Source organism: Tamandua tetradactyla, chromosome 22 (assembly GCF_023851605.1).
Source record: "Tamandua tetradactyla isolate mTamTet1 chromosome 22, mTamTet1.pri, whole genome shotgun sequence".
Classification (NCBI taxonomy): Eukaryota; Metazoa; Chordata; class Mammalia; order Pilosa; family Myrmecophagidae; genus Tamandua; species Tamandua tetradactyla.
This window is the reverse complement of record NC_135348.1, coordinates 44,033,754-44,045,417: the sequence shown is the minus strand read 5'-3', so window position 1 is coordinate 44,045,417 and position 11,664 is coordinate 44,033,754. Positions and strand designations below refer to the sequence as shown.

Genomic DNA, 11,664 nt, shown 5'->3' with positions numbered 1-11,664 from the left:
ATTTGGCTGAAAGAAGAGGCAGATGGGTACAGGATGGATGGAAGACAGGGTGTTGACTGGATGGAATGGAGACGCGTGGTGACAAGATGCACACTCGAATGCCTAGAAGTAGGTACAAGTATTTGACAAAGCTAAATATAGAACTCTCCTGATATTTGCTAAACAAACAAACAAACTCTTTTGACGCAGATTCAGTGAAGCTAGTGATGAAAGGAGAGCAATGGCAAGTATGTATCTGAGAAATTTGAAAATAAATGAATGAGTAAATGTTTTTGAGAGGTGCCTTCCAACATCTGAAAGTTCAGGATTATTAGACATTTAATCCTACTAGGAAAATATTCGTGCAGATGAAGATGGAGAAATGTCCCTAACAAAACATCCTGTATTAATAAAGAAAATGGCAGTATCACATCACATTTATGTAAGAAAGGGCCATGACACAAGAGTATTCAAACACTGGCTCTAACTGTGTACCGCCTGGTAGGTCACAGTGTGGGAAAAATGGGAGCTGTGACACAGGGGAATGAATCATAGGTCTGGGAACTGGGAAGTTCCTATGTGGACTTGACCATGCTGAGCACTTCAGTTCCCTCATCAAAGACTTAGAGCTAATAAAATCTGGAGTAAGACAATGCAGGGACAGACGGATGGCTCTGAAGACTGAAAGCCCTCTGGACATATTACTTACCACATTGAGACAATGTAAGACATTATTTTTTCCAAGTTTCATTCTTCTCTGTACTCAAATGAGGTTAAACTTCCTGTTATTTTGCAGTCTTATGTCTGTGTGTTATATAAAAACGCATTTCCCAAGCTGCTGAGTGCAGTGATTATACTTGCCTTCAATGAGAAATTCTGCAGATAACAGAAATAAATGGAATAGAGCAGCTGCTAGCTCTCTCATTTTTTAAAACAATTATGAATGGTTTCATTTTGTGTAGTATTTGCTGCTTCTGACATTTTCTTTTCTTGCAGCCTAGAACTAAAGACTTTCTGTTATAGGCCTATAGAGATTAAGGATTTAATGAAGCAGCAGCAGAATTTGAAGTTCACACAGTCCTCATTGAAGATGGCGGAAAAAACAACATTGAGCAAGAAAGACAACTGCAGCCAACAACCGTCCTCAGAATGCAGTACAGGGTAGGAAAGGACACCTGGAGAGAAAAATTTGGCTCATTGGAAGGATTGCCCAATCCCCAAGTGTAACTCAGCCACAGAAGCAGCAAACGCAGCCAGTATTTAAGAAGGAAAAACAAAGGGCTTTTCTATGCCCATCTATCAACTATAAGATAGGCGAAGGCTCTCCTTCTATTCAGGTGTTCACGCTTTACCAGGTAGAACTTCTCAAGAGTGTCTTTGCTTCTGTGGCTCCCTTAGCCTAAGGAGCCACTTCATTCTATTTCCTTTTGCCCTCTGTACCTCGGTGTAGATGTAAGCCTTTCACAGGGGGTAAAATATTCCTTCTGTCCTCAGAGTTGCCACAATGTTCATAGTATGTATATATATATAAAGAACAAGGATCTTATTATATCAAGATTATGTATCTTATGTGTCCAACCTGTGTGATTGTGAGCTTCTGGAAAATAAAGTTCTTACTCTTCATTCATATTTGTACTGTTGGTTCCTATACCAGAATTCCTGACACATAGCAGATGCTTTATAAACATTGAGTGCCCCTCCACCCAGCTTTTGTATAGGTGCTCCATTTTTTAAAAGGAGAAGAGATCTACGACTCAGTGCCACTTACTATTGTTACCTGACAAGAATAAGCACATTTTCTTCTTATCAAGGACATCATCACTGTTTATGGAAGCTTGCATGGCACCATGTTCAGAATTCGTAAGTTCACAGCTCTTCTCAAATTGCTATAAAGTCACATTCACCTTCATCATAGGTTTGATATTAGATTAATTCAGTGAGTACATTTTCCACATAAGAACGAATGAAGAAAACTCCAGCAGGATTACTAATTAAATGGAGAGAAAATGTTTCTCTGAGTAGGAGTCAAGCAACTTTCTCTAGCAAAGTGATAGTTTTCCAGTATTGGGGTTGTACAGTGCTTTGCTTTTAATAGCAGGCACTCAACAGACCCCTGACAAATACGTGTGAGATCTAGAAGATCTCAAATCCATTCTGGCTATGCTAAAATAATCTGGGGAATTTAAAATTAAAGTTACCAGGCATGTTACATTCTTCAGCCAGCCGAGTCACTAATGGCAGTGTATGGTGCCAAATGCTGAACTATAGAAATTCTGATGCTCATTTCTGAAATGATACCCATTAAATGACACCCTGGCTTTCAAGAATGACTAAGTAAACAATAACACTGGCAACTTTACCAGGATCGTGTCCTGTCACAATTGATTCACAGCAAGAGACATAGCTTTATAGAAAAAAAGCAAAGATTATTTTATATCATTTTTCTTACTTATCACCTCCTCAAAATGCTTTTACCATTTGGTTCTCATTGTTTTTTTAGTAATAGTGAGCAAAGTTTAAATAGATAAAATATTTCAGCAGTCTAAACTAGCTTGTTGACTCTCCCACATGATGGAATGCTTTATCCCAGTTAAAATACAAATTTCCCCAGAATATTTTTAAAGACTAAGTCAAAGAGGGTAACTGAGAACTATCATTATATTTAAGATATTAACCCATAAGAACAGGCACAGAGAGGTGATTTTAAAAATTAAAAAATGGACTAAAGGACTTGAAATAAAACTCTGCTTTCTTGATCACCAAAAAGTAGGATCTGCAAGGAAGGATAGTGCTCAGAGGCTGAGGGGAAACAGAAGAGAGGAAGAGAGCATCTGGTGGTGGTGATGGTTTTGACCTCACAATTAAGGCCAAAGACAGTCATTTTCAGTATTTTTAGTCAAGCAGCAGCACGGCTTCCCTGTTTGTCCCTTCAAATTGTTTACTCACATGAACACTTGGAAAATTTTTTGAGGTTGATAAATTTGATGGATATACTTAGTGCCCAGGTACCCCAGTTAGTGGCAGTAAAGCCTGAGAATTAGAACTTGGGGATCAAGAAGCATAAAGTGGAAAATTTCACATCCTGTTTGAATTTTTACAGAAAGCAAATATTATTTTAATAAAAAATAAATATCAATAATAATGTAATGGAAATTGTCTTAATTTTTCTTTTTAAAAATATTAGATATATTCCTAATTATAAAAATGATACATTTTTAATCTAGAAAATGTTGAAAATACTCATATTAACTAAGAAAATAAATAGCATTTATAACTAAAACCCAGCTTCATTAGTGCCATGTTGTATATTATTCTTTTCTTTTCCCAGTCTGTTTTAGTTTTCTCATTGCTAAAATAAATACCTCACGACAGATTGGCTTAAACAATGGGGATTCCCTGGACTATGGTTTTGAGGCTAGGAGAAGTACACAGTCAAGACAGAATCAAGGGGATGCTTCTCCCAGAAGACGGTGGCTGGCTGCCATGACCCTCAGTCCTTGATTTTCTGCCACATGGTAATGCACATGGCGTCCTCTCCTGGCTACTTCTCTTCCAGGTTCCATTTACAGGCAATATATGGCATATCTACCACAGTACTGAAACTATCTGTGCAAATGGTCAATGATTGCTAAGAAAGTTGGCTAGTTTGGGTATTGTGAATAAATCACTATAATTCCCTTGCTGCTTCTGCTAAAACCTAACATCAAGAATTCAAGCACTAGGGGTGCGAAGGTAGCTCAGTGGTGGAATTCTCACCTGTCATGGGGGAGACCCGCTTTCGATTCCCAGCCCATGCACTTTCCAAAAAACAAACAAGCAAAACAAACAAAAATTCAACAAATAGTGCTGCAATAATGGGATACTCACATGGAAAAATAATGAAATGTGACCCCACCATACAGCATACAAAAAAAAATTCAAAACTAGTGACAAAACTAATGTGATTACCATAAGTGATATCAGCATATACACAAAAGGTACACAGAAAGTTCCCTGTATACAAAACTAGTTTTAATAAAATTTCCTTGATAACCAACTTATAGACACATTTTATATTTTTCAGTGAAAATAATTTATTCTACAAACATCACCAAACAGCTTACCCAGACATTATATTTAGCACGGATGGCAGAAAGGTGGTTGAGAACTTAACTCTTATCCCTTATGAGTTTTCAAGATAAGGGAGAGCCAGAGAAATGCAAAAATACAATTTATAAAACAATTGTGCTAAATGCTGACAGAGCACTAAGCTGGATCCCAGATTAGCCCACAATGGTAATTTAAGCCTTAAAATTTCTAAATATTATAAAATATTTAGAAAATTTTCCATGTTTATTACAAAAACCCATCAAGCTACAACAACACTCGTAAATAAAGAGCCCAAGGGAAAAGTCAGTAAGAGATAGTGAATAGGATTTTTAGTTTACTCTGGAAAGCCAATGCACCTAGCAATGCAGTTTTAATTAGGGGCAGAATTAATTAGGGACTCTCTATAAAGATTCTAATACCTATCCTAGAGATCTCAAAGTCTGCACTCACTCTGGCTCGTCACTACATCAAAATCTACACTGTCATAGCTTTACTTCCATTACTAACCTTGCGATTATGTTTATCAGTCATAGTTAATATCAAATTTTGACTTATAAATAATAACAGAGAAATAGGGAAAGAGCCATGTTGTAGATTTCAAAGAAGGCAATTAACAAAATGTTTGTAAAAAAGGGGAAAATGGCAGAAGAGTAACGAAGAAAGTTATTGCATTGTGAGAGATTGCACAGAAAAAGGAAACAAATGCTCATATTTATGTGCAATCCTCAACTTGACCTATTCATATCAATTATCTTTCAGTTTTCAGATCCACAATGTGTTTGGCAGATATTAATAATGGTGATACTATTATGACAAAACAAAGTAAAACAAACGAAAAAGTCTCAAGAGTCAAAATAATGTAGCATTTCATGCTCCAAGTCACCACCCAGTAACCAGCACAGGCAAGGCTCATCTCTGCACCTCTAAACCCAGTGGTTTCCTTGTGACTTGAAATAGCCTAGAGTTCTTGGGAAGGTTGTGCTTTCAGGGTAATAGAAGGATTACATGAACCCCTAAATTCACTAAATCCATCCATCTCTTTCCTGTACTAATCTTCTTTAAACAATCATAGTACCTGCTTATATTTTTCACCTATTATTCAAATAACTCCTCACCATACAATAAACATTCAAATTCCATGCTGTAGCAAGCGCTCCACATCCTTCCACATCTAGATCTCTTATAATAATACCATGTACAAACTAAACTGATTCCAAGGAAATTACTGCCAAATTGCTGGAATTATTGCCCGCTCAGATAAAAATGATTCTTTTGAGAACTGAAATATGTTGACTGCTATTTGGTCATCTGATCAATTCACCGCATTATAGAAAAAAGATTCTAGGTTTATTAAGAATAAAGGGGGGCATTTTATTCAAATTTCTGCCCTTTTTCTGTAGCTCAGTACCTGCACTAACAGACACTCAATAATTGTTGGATGATTGAATATACAAATGAATGACTGGTGGATGTCAGCAAACTATAATCAAATCCTCCTGCACGTAGCTGTACAACATTAGTGACAGCCTGCTTAGAATCACACTTTTCTTTTCTGCAATTATATTCCCTGAGTATTGAAACAAACGACTAGAATAAACACAATATCTGAGTGGATGTTGAAGTGCTGAGGTAATACAAAATCTGGATCTCATTTTCTGACATTTTCAGTGAATAAAACAAATTTTAACCAAAAGCTCTTTCCTTCCTGTTTCATTTGTTTTTGGCTTCCTAACTTGAGGTGAATTACTATTTATGCCTCCCACAAATAAACATTCTTATTGCCAAGATTGTGATTAATTTGAGTAAACACAATTTTTGAATTGGAGTAGATGCTTTCTGACCTAGGTTTTATAAAGTACATTTCTCTACACTCCTACCACCAAGTTACAATAAACATACCAAAAAGAAAAGGTAAGAAAAATTTCCCTGAGTATAATACATTGATTTTCCTCTAAAACAGAAGGATGAATCTCTATGAGAGTCTGTATGTTTTTCCAACATCTTCCCCAGTTTATGCATTTAACTCAGCACATGCTTAGGGGTGGCAGAGCCTAAAAAGAAGATGCTGCCCATATGCTCACACCACAATCCTAGAGGCACAGTACATTTGATTTAGCTTTCTTTATCTCTCCCATGGCTAAATTTAAGAAAACATCTGCCCAGTAATCTATTTCCCCTTCACTCTCCTTCCCTTACCAGCCAGATTCGTATTTTCCTAATCTTCACCAGCACAATAAAGAAAGCTGATGAAAATGCAAGGAGACATGAGACAGAAAAAAAAAAAAGCAGGCAGATCTGCTTTCCCTCTTTATAAACTGCAAAGCAGAATACATTGGGAAATTAATTTCAGCTAACCCATGTGATTATAGCTTTTGGGAAGCTGTAGCCTGGAAACAAATCACTTCCCCTAAATGTAATGTGAGAAGATTCCTCTGAGAAACGGAATGTAACTATGAGAATGATAATGAGCACAGGGTGTCTGGAGAGAAACCTGTTCCGAATCCTTAATGTGGCTGCAAAGCCCCAGTGGTGCTCAGCAACCCGGGTCTGCAGCCGACCGGAGAGGCGGCTCGGAGTCTGCACGTGCAGATCACAAAAACCATCTTCTGAATGCGACAAGGTTTAAAACATTTTCTTTACCTTATGTAGTTTCAAAAAGGACTGGTAAACAACAAGAAGCAAAATGATGAATCAAAGTTACAAACAGCACACTCCTTAGAACATCAGGACGTTGTGATAAGAATTTCTGCAGCAATAACCATTCAGCGACATTCAAATGGATGAAGATAATTGTTCAACTGAGCCCTTCCCGACAAAATGCTTCTGATTTTCAAAGTAGTGCTACCGTCCAGACTGAGACCTATTTTGAGAATAGATGCCATACTCCCCAAAACTCCATTCACGCCGGGAGGCTTGACTAATCCAGCAGGATAAAGAGGTGATCTTTTTGCATCTCTCAGTAAAGAGCAAAACTTTTTCTAGCTTATTCTAAGCTTTAGCATTGACTGAACTAAACTAGCAGAAGAAAGTTTTCTTCAGGTCTGCCTACTCCAAAACATAGGAAAATACAACAATTTAAAAAAACTGAGAACTGCAAAAGTCTGTGCCAGTTGAAAAAGTGATATTTGTTCCTTACAGGTTTGGTCCTCACCAATGGCACTTAAAACTCTTGGGAAAGCCAAAAGCTATGTAGCAGGTGGGTGCAATTTCAAGAATTATCGGCAACTGTAAGAAGACGATTGCAGCAGCGCAAGTGACTACAGGGTGACTTAAACATGTCTTCGGAGACCTTTCATTTTGTCTTTGCATTGTAGTCACCTTTTCTTGTTTTGTTTTGTTTTCTTTTAATGCATTTTTACTGAAATGTCTTCACAAACCATACGATCATCCAAAGTATACAACCAACGGCTCACAATATCATCACATGGCTGTGAATTCATCACCATCATCATTTTTAGAACATTTGCATCACTCCTTTACAAGTATCACTGGTAAGTGGGTGGCTGTTCATGTGCTATCTCCTTCTAGGTATTGCCTGAGGTTTTTGTCCAATTGACTTCTGTATAACTGATTTGCCATATGGTTTTCTAATCTACCAAATAGTTTTCTTCTGATCTTTCACGTAATATCATCACAGTGGTCTGGTAGAGATTTCAGAAAAGTCACTGCCTATTCAATGTGAGTTATACCTCTCTCATCTTTTGCACAGTGAATGGAAAATTGATATTGCAGAGTGTGTTGATTTCAGGCAACTGAAATACATTATAAGCACTTGCCTTCCTCCCTCACTCTAACCTTCCACTCTCCCTTTCTCCCTCCTTTTCTTCAGCGTATATCAGCAGTCCAACATGTGCCAGGAACTGTGCAGGGAACACAAAGGTGTGGAAAACACTACCTCGTCTTCTGTGAGCTCATGTTCCAGAGGAAATCTCTAAACACAGACAATAATAACCAGTAAATGTGTATACTAAATACTAATCTCACCTAGAGGACGGATGGCATTCCTTTATGAATTCAGATAAACTAACACCTGTCCACTAAGGGTCAGGCTTGTGCTGCATGTTGACCAGTAGGTGAAGAAGTAGAGACAGAAGTTGTAGAAAACTTTTTGATGAGGTTTACTATGAGAAGGAGCAGAGAAATGGTCTTATGGTGCCTAGGGAGGTTTTAAATTTTTTCTTTAAGTTGCACAATGATAAAGTAATCTTATGTGATGATGGAAAAGATCCGAAAGAGAGGGAGAAATTGATGCAGAATCAAATAGGATCAAAGTCTTCATAAAGGTAAAGATGACTGACCCAGATCATAAGGGGAGAGATGGATTGAAGTGGCAGCAGGAACTGTTCTCTGATTGCAACAGGAGAGAAGGTAGATTAGCCAGCTGCAGATAAGAGTAGGGACAGATTGCTGCGAGACCCAGGAGATTTCAGCTGGTGGCTTCTTTTACTATATATAGAAAGGTCGTCATCTGTAAGTGAGGGTGGGGAGGATGTCGGAAATTTGAAATGCAAAGAGAAGATTAGAAAAGTAGTTTTTACCTAAGAAAGTGACTTTGGTAGGTAAGTAAGCTGTCCACAGTTCTGATTGGCCATTTGAGATTTTAGTCTTAAATTGGAAGGGAGAAAGAGTTGGAACACAAAATGTTCTCTATGTCTTATTATTGAATATATGTAATTGTAGAATGAGTTCATTTTAACTACTTAGGGTTTTACAAAGTGAGTATTTTGAAGGAAGGCTAAGCAAGGATGTTACATGGGAATGGTTATATTGGGGGTCATGAAATTTGAGCTAAATGAGGAAGGAAGTGAAATATTAGTGAACAATAAAAAAATACTAATTGACTACTTTTGTGCCATTTGGCTTTCGGAATTTTGCTTGTATAAGATGGATAGGATCTGATTTATTCAAGGAGTAAATTGGCAACATCTAAAAGGATTCTTAAACTGAGAATTAAAATAAATAGCAAAATGAGAACAGCTAAGTAGAAACCCCATAATAAGGCATGCTTTTTTATGCTATATACAATGAATTATAAATGATAAACAATATGTTCTATTCTGTCATCAGTTCCTTCTGAGTCTAAATTGCTGATAAATGTCATTTACTGAAGTTAAGGGAATAGTTCTGGGACAGTATAAAAAATCCAGTGTGCATCCTAATATGTTGTTACCTGTGGTCTAAAATGGCCACCTCATTTTTGAAAGACCTTAGTAGGCATTGCAAAATGTTCTTATTCCCCGTTAAATAGCTTGGAAATGGCTGTAAGTTGCTGTAGCTCTCTGTCTCTCTGAATTCTTATCCCTGTAAACACATGTAATCATTTGGTCCCAGTATTCTTTCTGTAGAATGCACACTTCTCTGCACGAAGAAGAGGAGATGATTTAGCGATCCTCTGCTGCACCCTCATCTACCAGACAAAGCAGTCTGGAACAAGTGTTGGCAAACACCTGTTGACAGCTAAGTATGTCCCACTGCCTGCTTATAAAATAATATTTCATTGGAACACAATCATACTTACTTACTTATATATTGTCCGTGGCAGAGTTGATTAATTGTGGCAGAGACCACATGAATTGCAAATACTAAAATATTTAGCGTCTGGCTCTTTACGGAAAAAGTTTACTGATCCCTGCTCTACAATAACATTTTGTATTTCAACAGATAACATGTTTGGTTTTAAAAGGTGACTGCTCTGGTGATTATGGCAGCATTTCTCATGATTTACAATGGGTCAAGGTGGCTGAAGGGTACATTGACTGATGAAAGGGAGGGTGCAATGTGGTGTATGCATAAGATGGAATAATGAGCGGATGCAGGAAAGGGTGAAGGTGGGTGCATGCAATAAGAGAGTGAACTTTGAGGACATTATGTTCAGTGAAATGTCAGAAAAAAATGGTCAAGTAATGTGTGGTCTCACTAAGCTAACTATAATGAACCAACTCTGAGAATTGAATTTGAGTGCATATGTTATTAGAGGATAGGAAGTGGGCTGAGATTGGGCAATCGATGGTCAAGGAGTACAGAATGTTCAAGTGAAGCTCAGTGTAAAGGTCTTACAGCACTCACATCTATTCCTGAGTTTAAATTGTTATTTTTAAGTTCTGAGGTGCTGTACTCTACATGTATAACCTGGTAGTTCCCTGGAACTTTGGGAATCTGTGGGACACCTGAGACTCAGAATTAGTGTTCCACATCTCTGAAAGTCAGCTTTTCTTCTTACAGTAACTGTTAAAGAAGCTGAAAAATAGATTAGAATCCAATTAGAAATGCAATATAATGGATTTGACTAGGACTACGAGGTAAATGATAATATAGGGTAAAGGTTATTGTTTTCTGTATTTTAAAATTTCAGCCTCTGTGGGAGAACAAAGAAAGAGATGCTTATTTAGCCCAAATTTTATATTTTTGTTCACACACCATCTAATATAACCCGCCTAGTCAATTTATTTGACAGCCTAATTACACAGATCCTAGAATAGTGAATGAGATTTTATTATTCTGTAGAGGGTAACATAATATCTAAATATATTCCAGTGTATTTTGGGCAGAAAGTAAAATGTATTGCAAAGTCCCCTTGAGTGACTGGGGGAAAATGTGGATCTGCTAAACTTTTCCACCTGGGGAAATCCTGATATTCTCTCAGGCATTAGGGAATTCCAATTTAATAAGCCAACCCCTCTATCTTGAGGCTTGCCCTTAATGAAACTTATTCCTGCATTGGCAAAACTAGGCCTGCATGTAATTATGTCTGAGTCACCCTCAGAGAGACTCTTTTGTTGCTCAGATGTGGCCTCTCTCTCTCTCTCTCTAAGCCAACTGCAGATAAACTCACTACTCTCCTCCCTATGTGGGACGTGACTCCCAGAGATGTTAGTCTCCTGGCAACATGGGGTGTGACTCCCAGGATGAACCTGGCCTTGCATCATGGCATGGAATGTTACCAAAAGGAGGAAAAGAAACGGAACAAAATAAAGTTTCAGTGGCTAAAAGATTTCAAGTAGAGCTGAGAGCTCATACGAGAGATTATTACTCTTATGCCAAGGTTTAGCTGGATATTTCAAACTACCACAGAATACTCTGCCCCAACCAACAGTCTTCCTGAAAACCCGAGGGGGTGACCTGGGTTCTACCTTAGTTTCTTGTATAAAAGTTTTTTTTCTTAGTAGGTTTATTTTCTCAGAAACTTAAGGCCCCCAGATTGATCATAGGCCACATAAGTTCTGAACCCTGTCTTCAGGAACAAAAATCAGGTTCATTCCTCTATCACAGAAGGTCATATCCCTTTCCAGCATGACAAAGATAAAATGGTCATTGCCTAAATGTCCCTGAACATTGACAGGAAGATCAGATGACAGGGAGGAGGCGTAACTGAGAAATTAGGATTTAACAAATGGCTGTGACTACTGACTCATGATATAGATATTTCCTTTTCATGTCTAGAGTTTCAGAATTGCCAGAAGGAATACATGAAGTTGTTGGACTGTAATCCAGTATCCCTGATCTTTGCTAATGATTGTATAACTATATAACAAAAAGAAAAGAAAAGAAAAGAAAAAAGCCAATTGCCTGTATGAACAGGCAATTGTATGAACATAC

The 11,664-nt window shown here is 37.6% G+C and overlaps 1 protein-coding gene across 12 annotated transcripts in view; it reads right to left on the bottom strand.

Moving 5' to 3' along the window:
• Positions 1-11,664, bottom strand: part of LOC143666354 (uncharacterized) — a 209,526-nt gene that overhangs the window by 163,071 nt on the left and 34,791 nt on the right. The window lies entirely within an intron of this gene.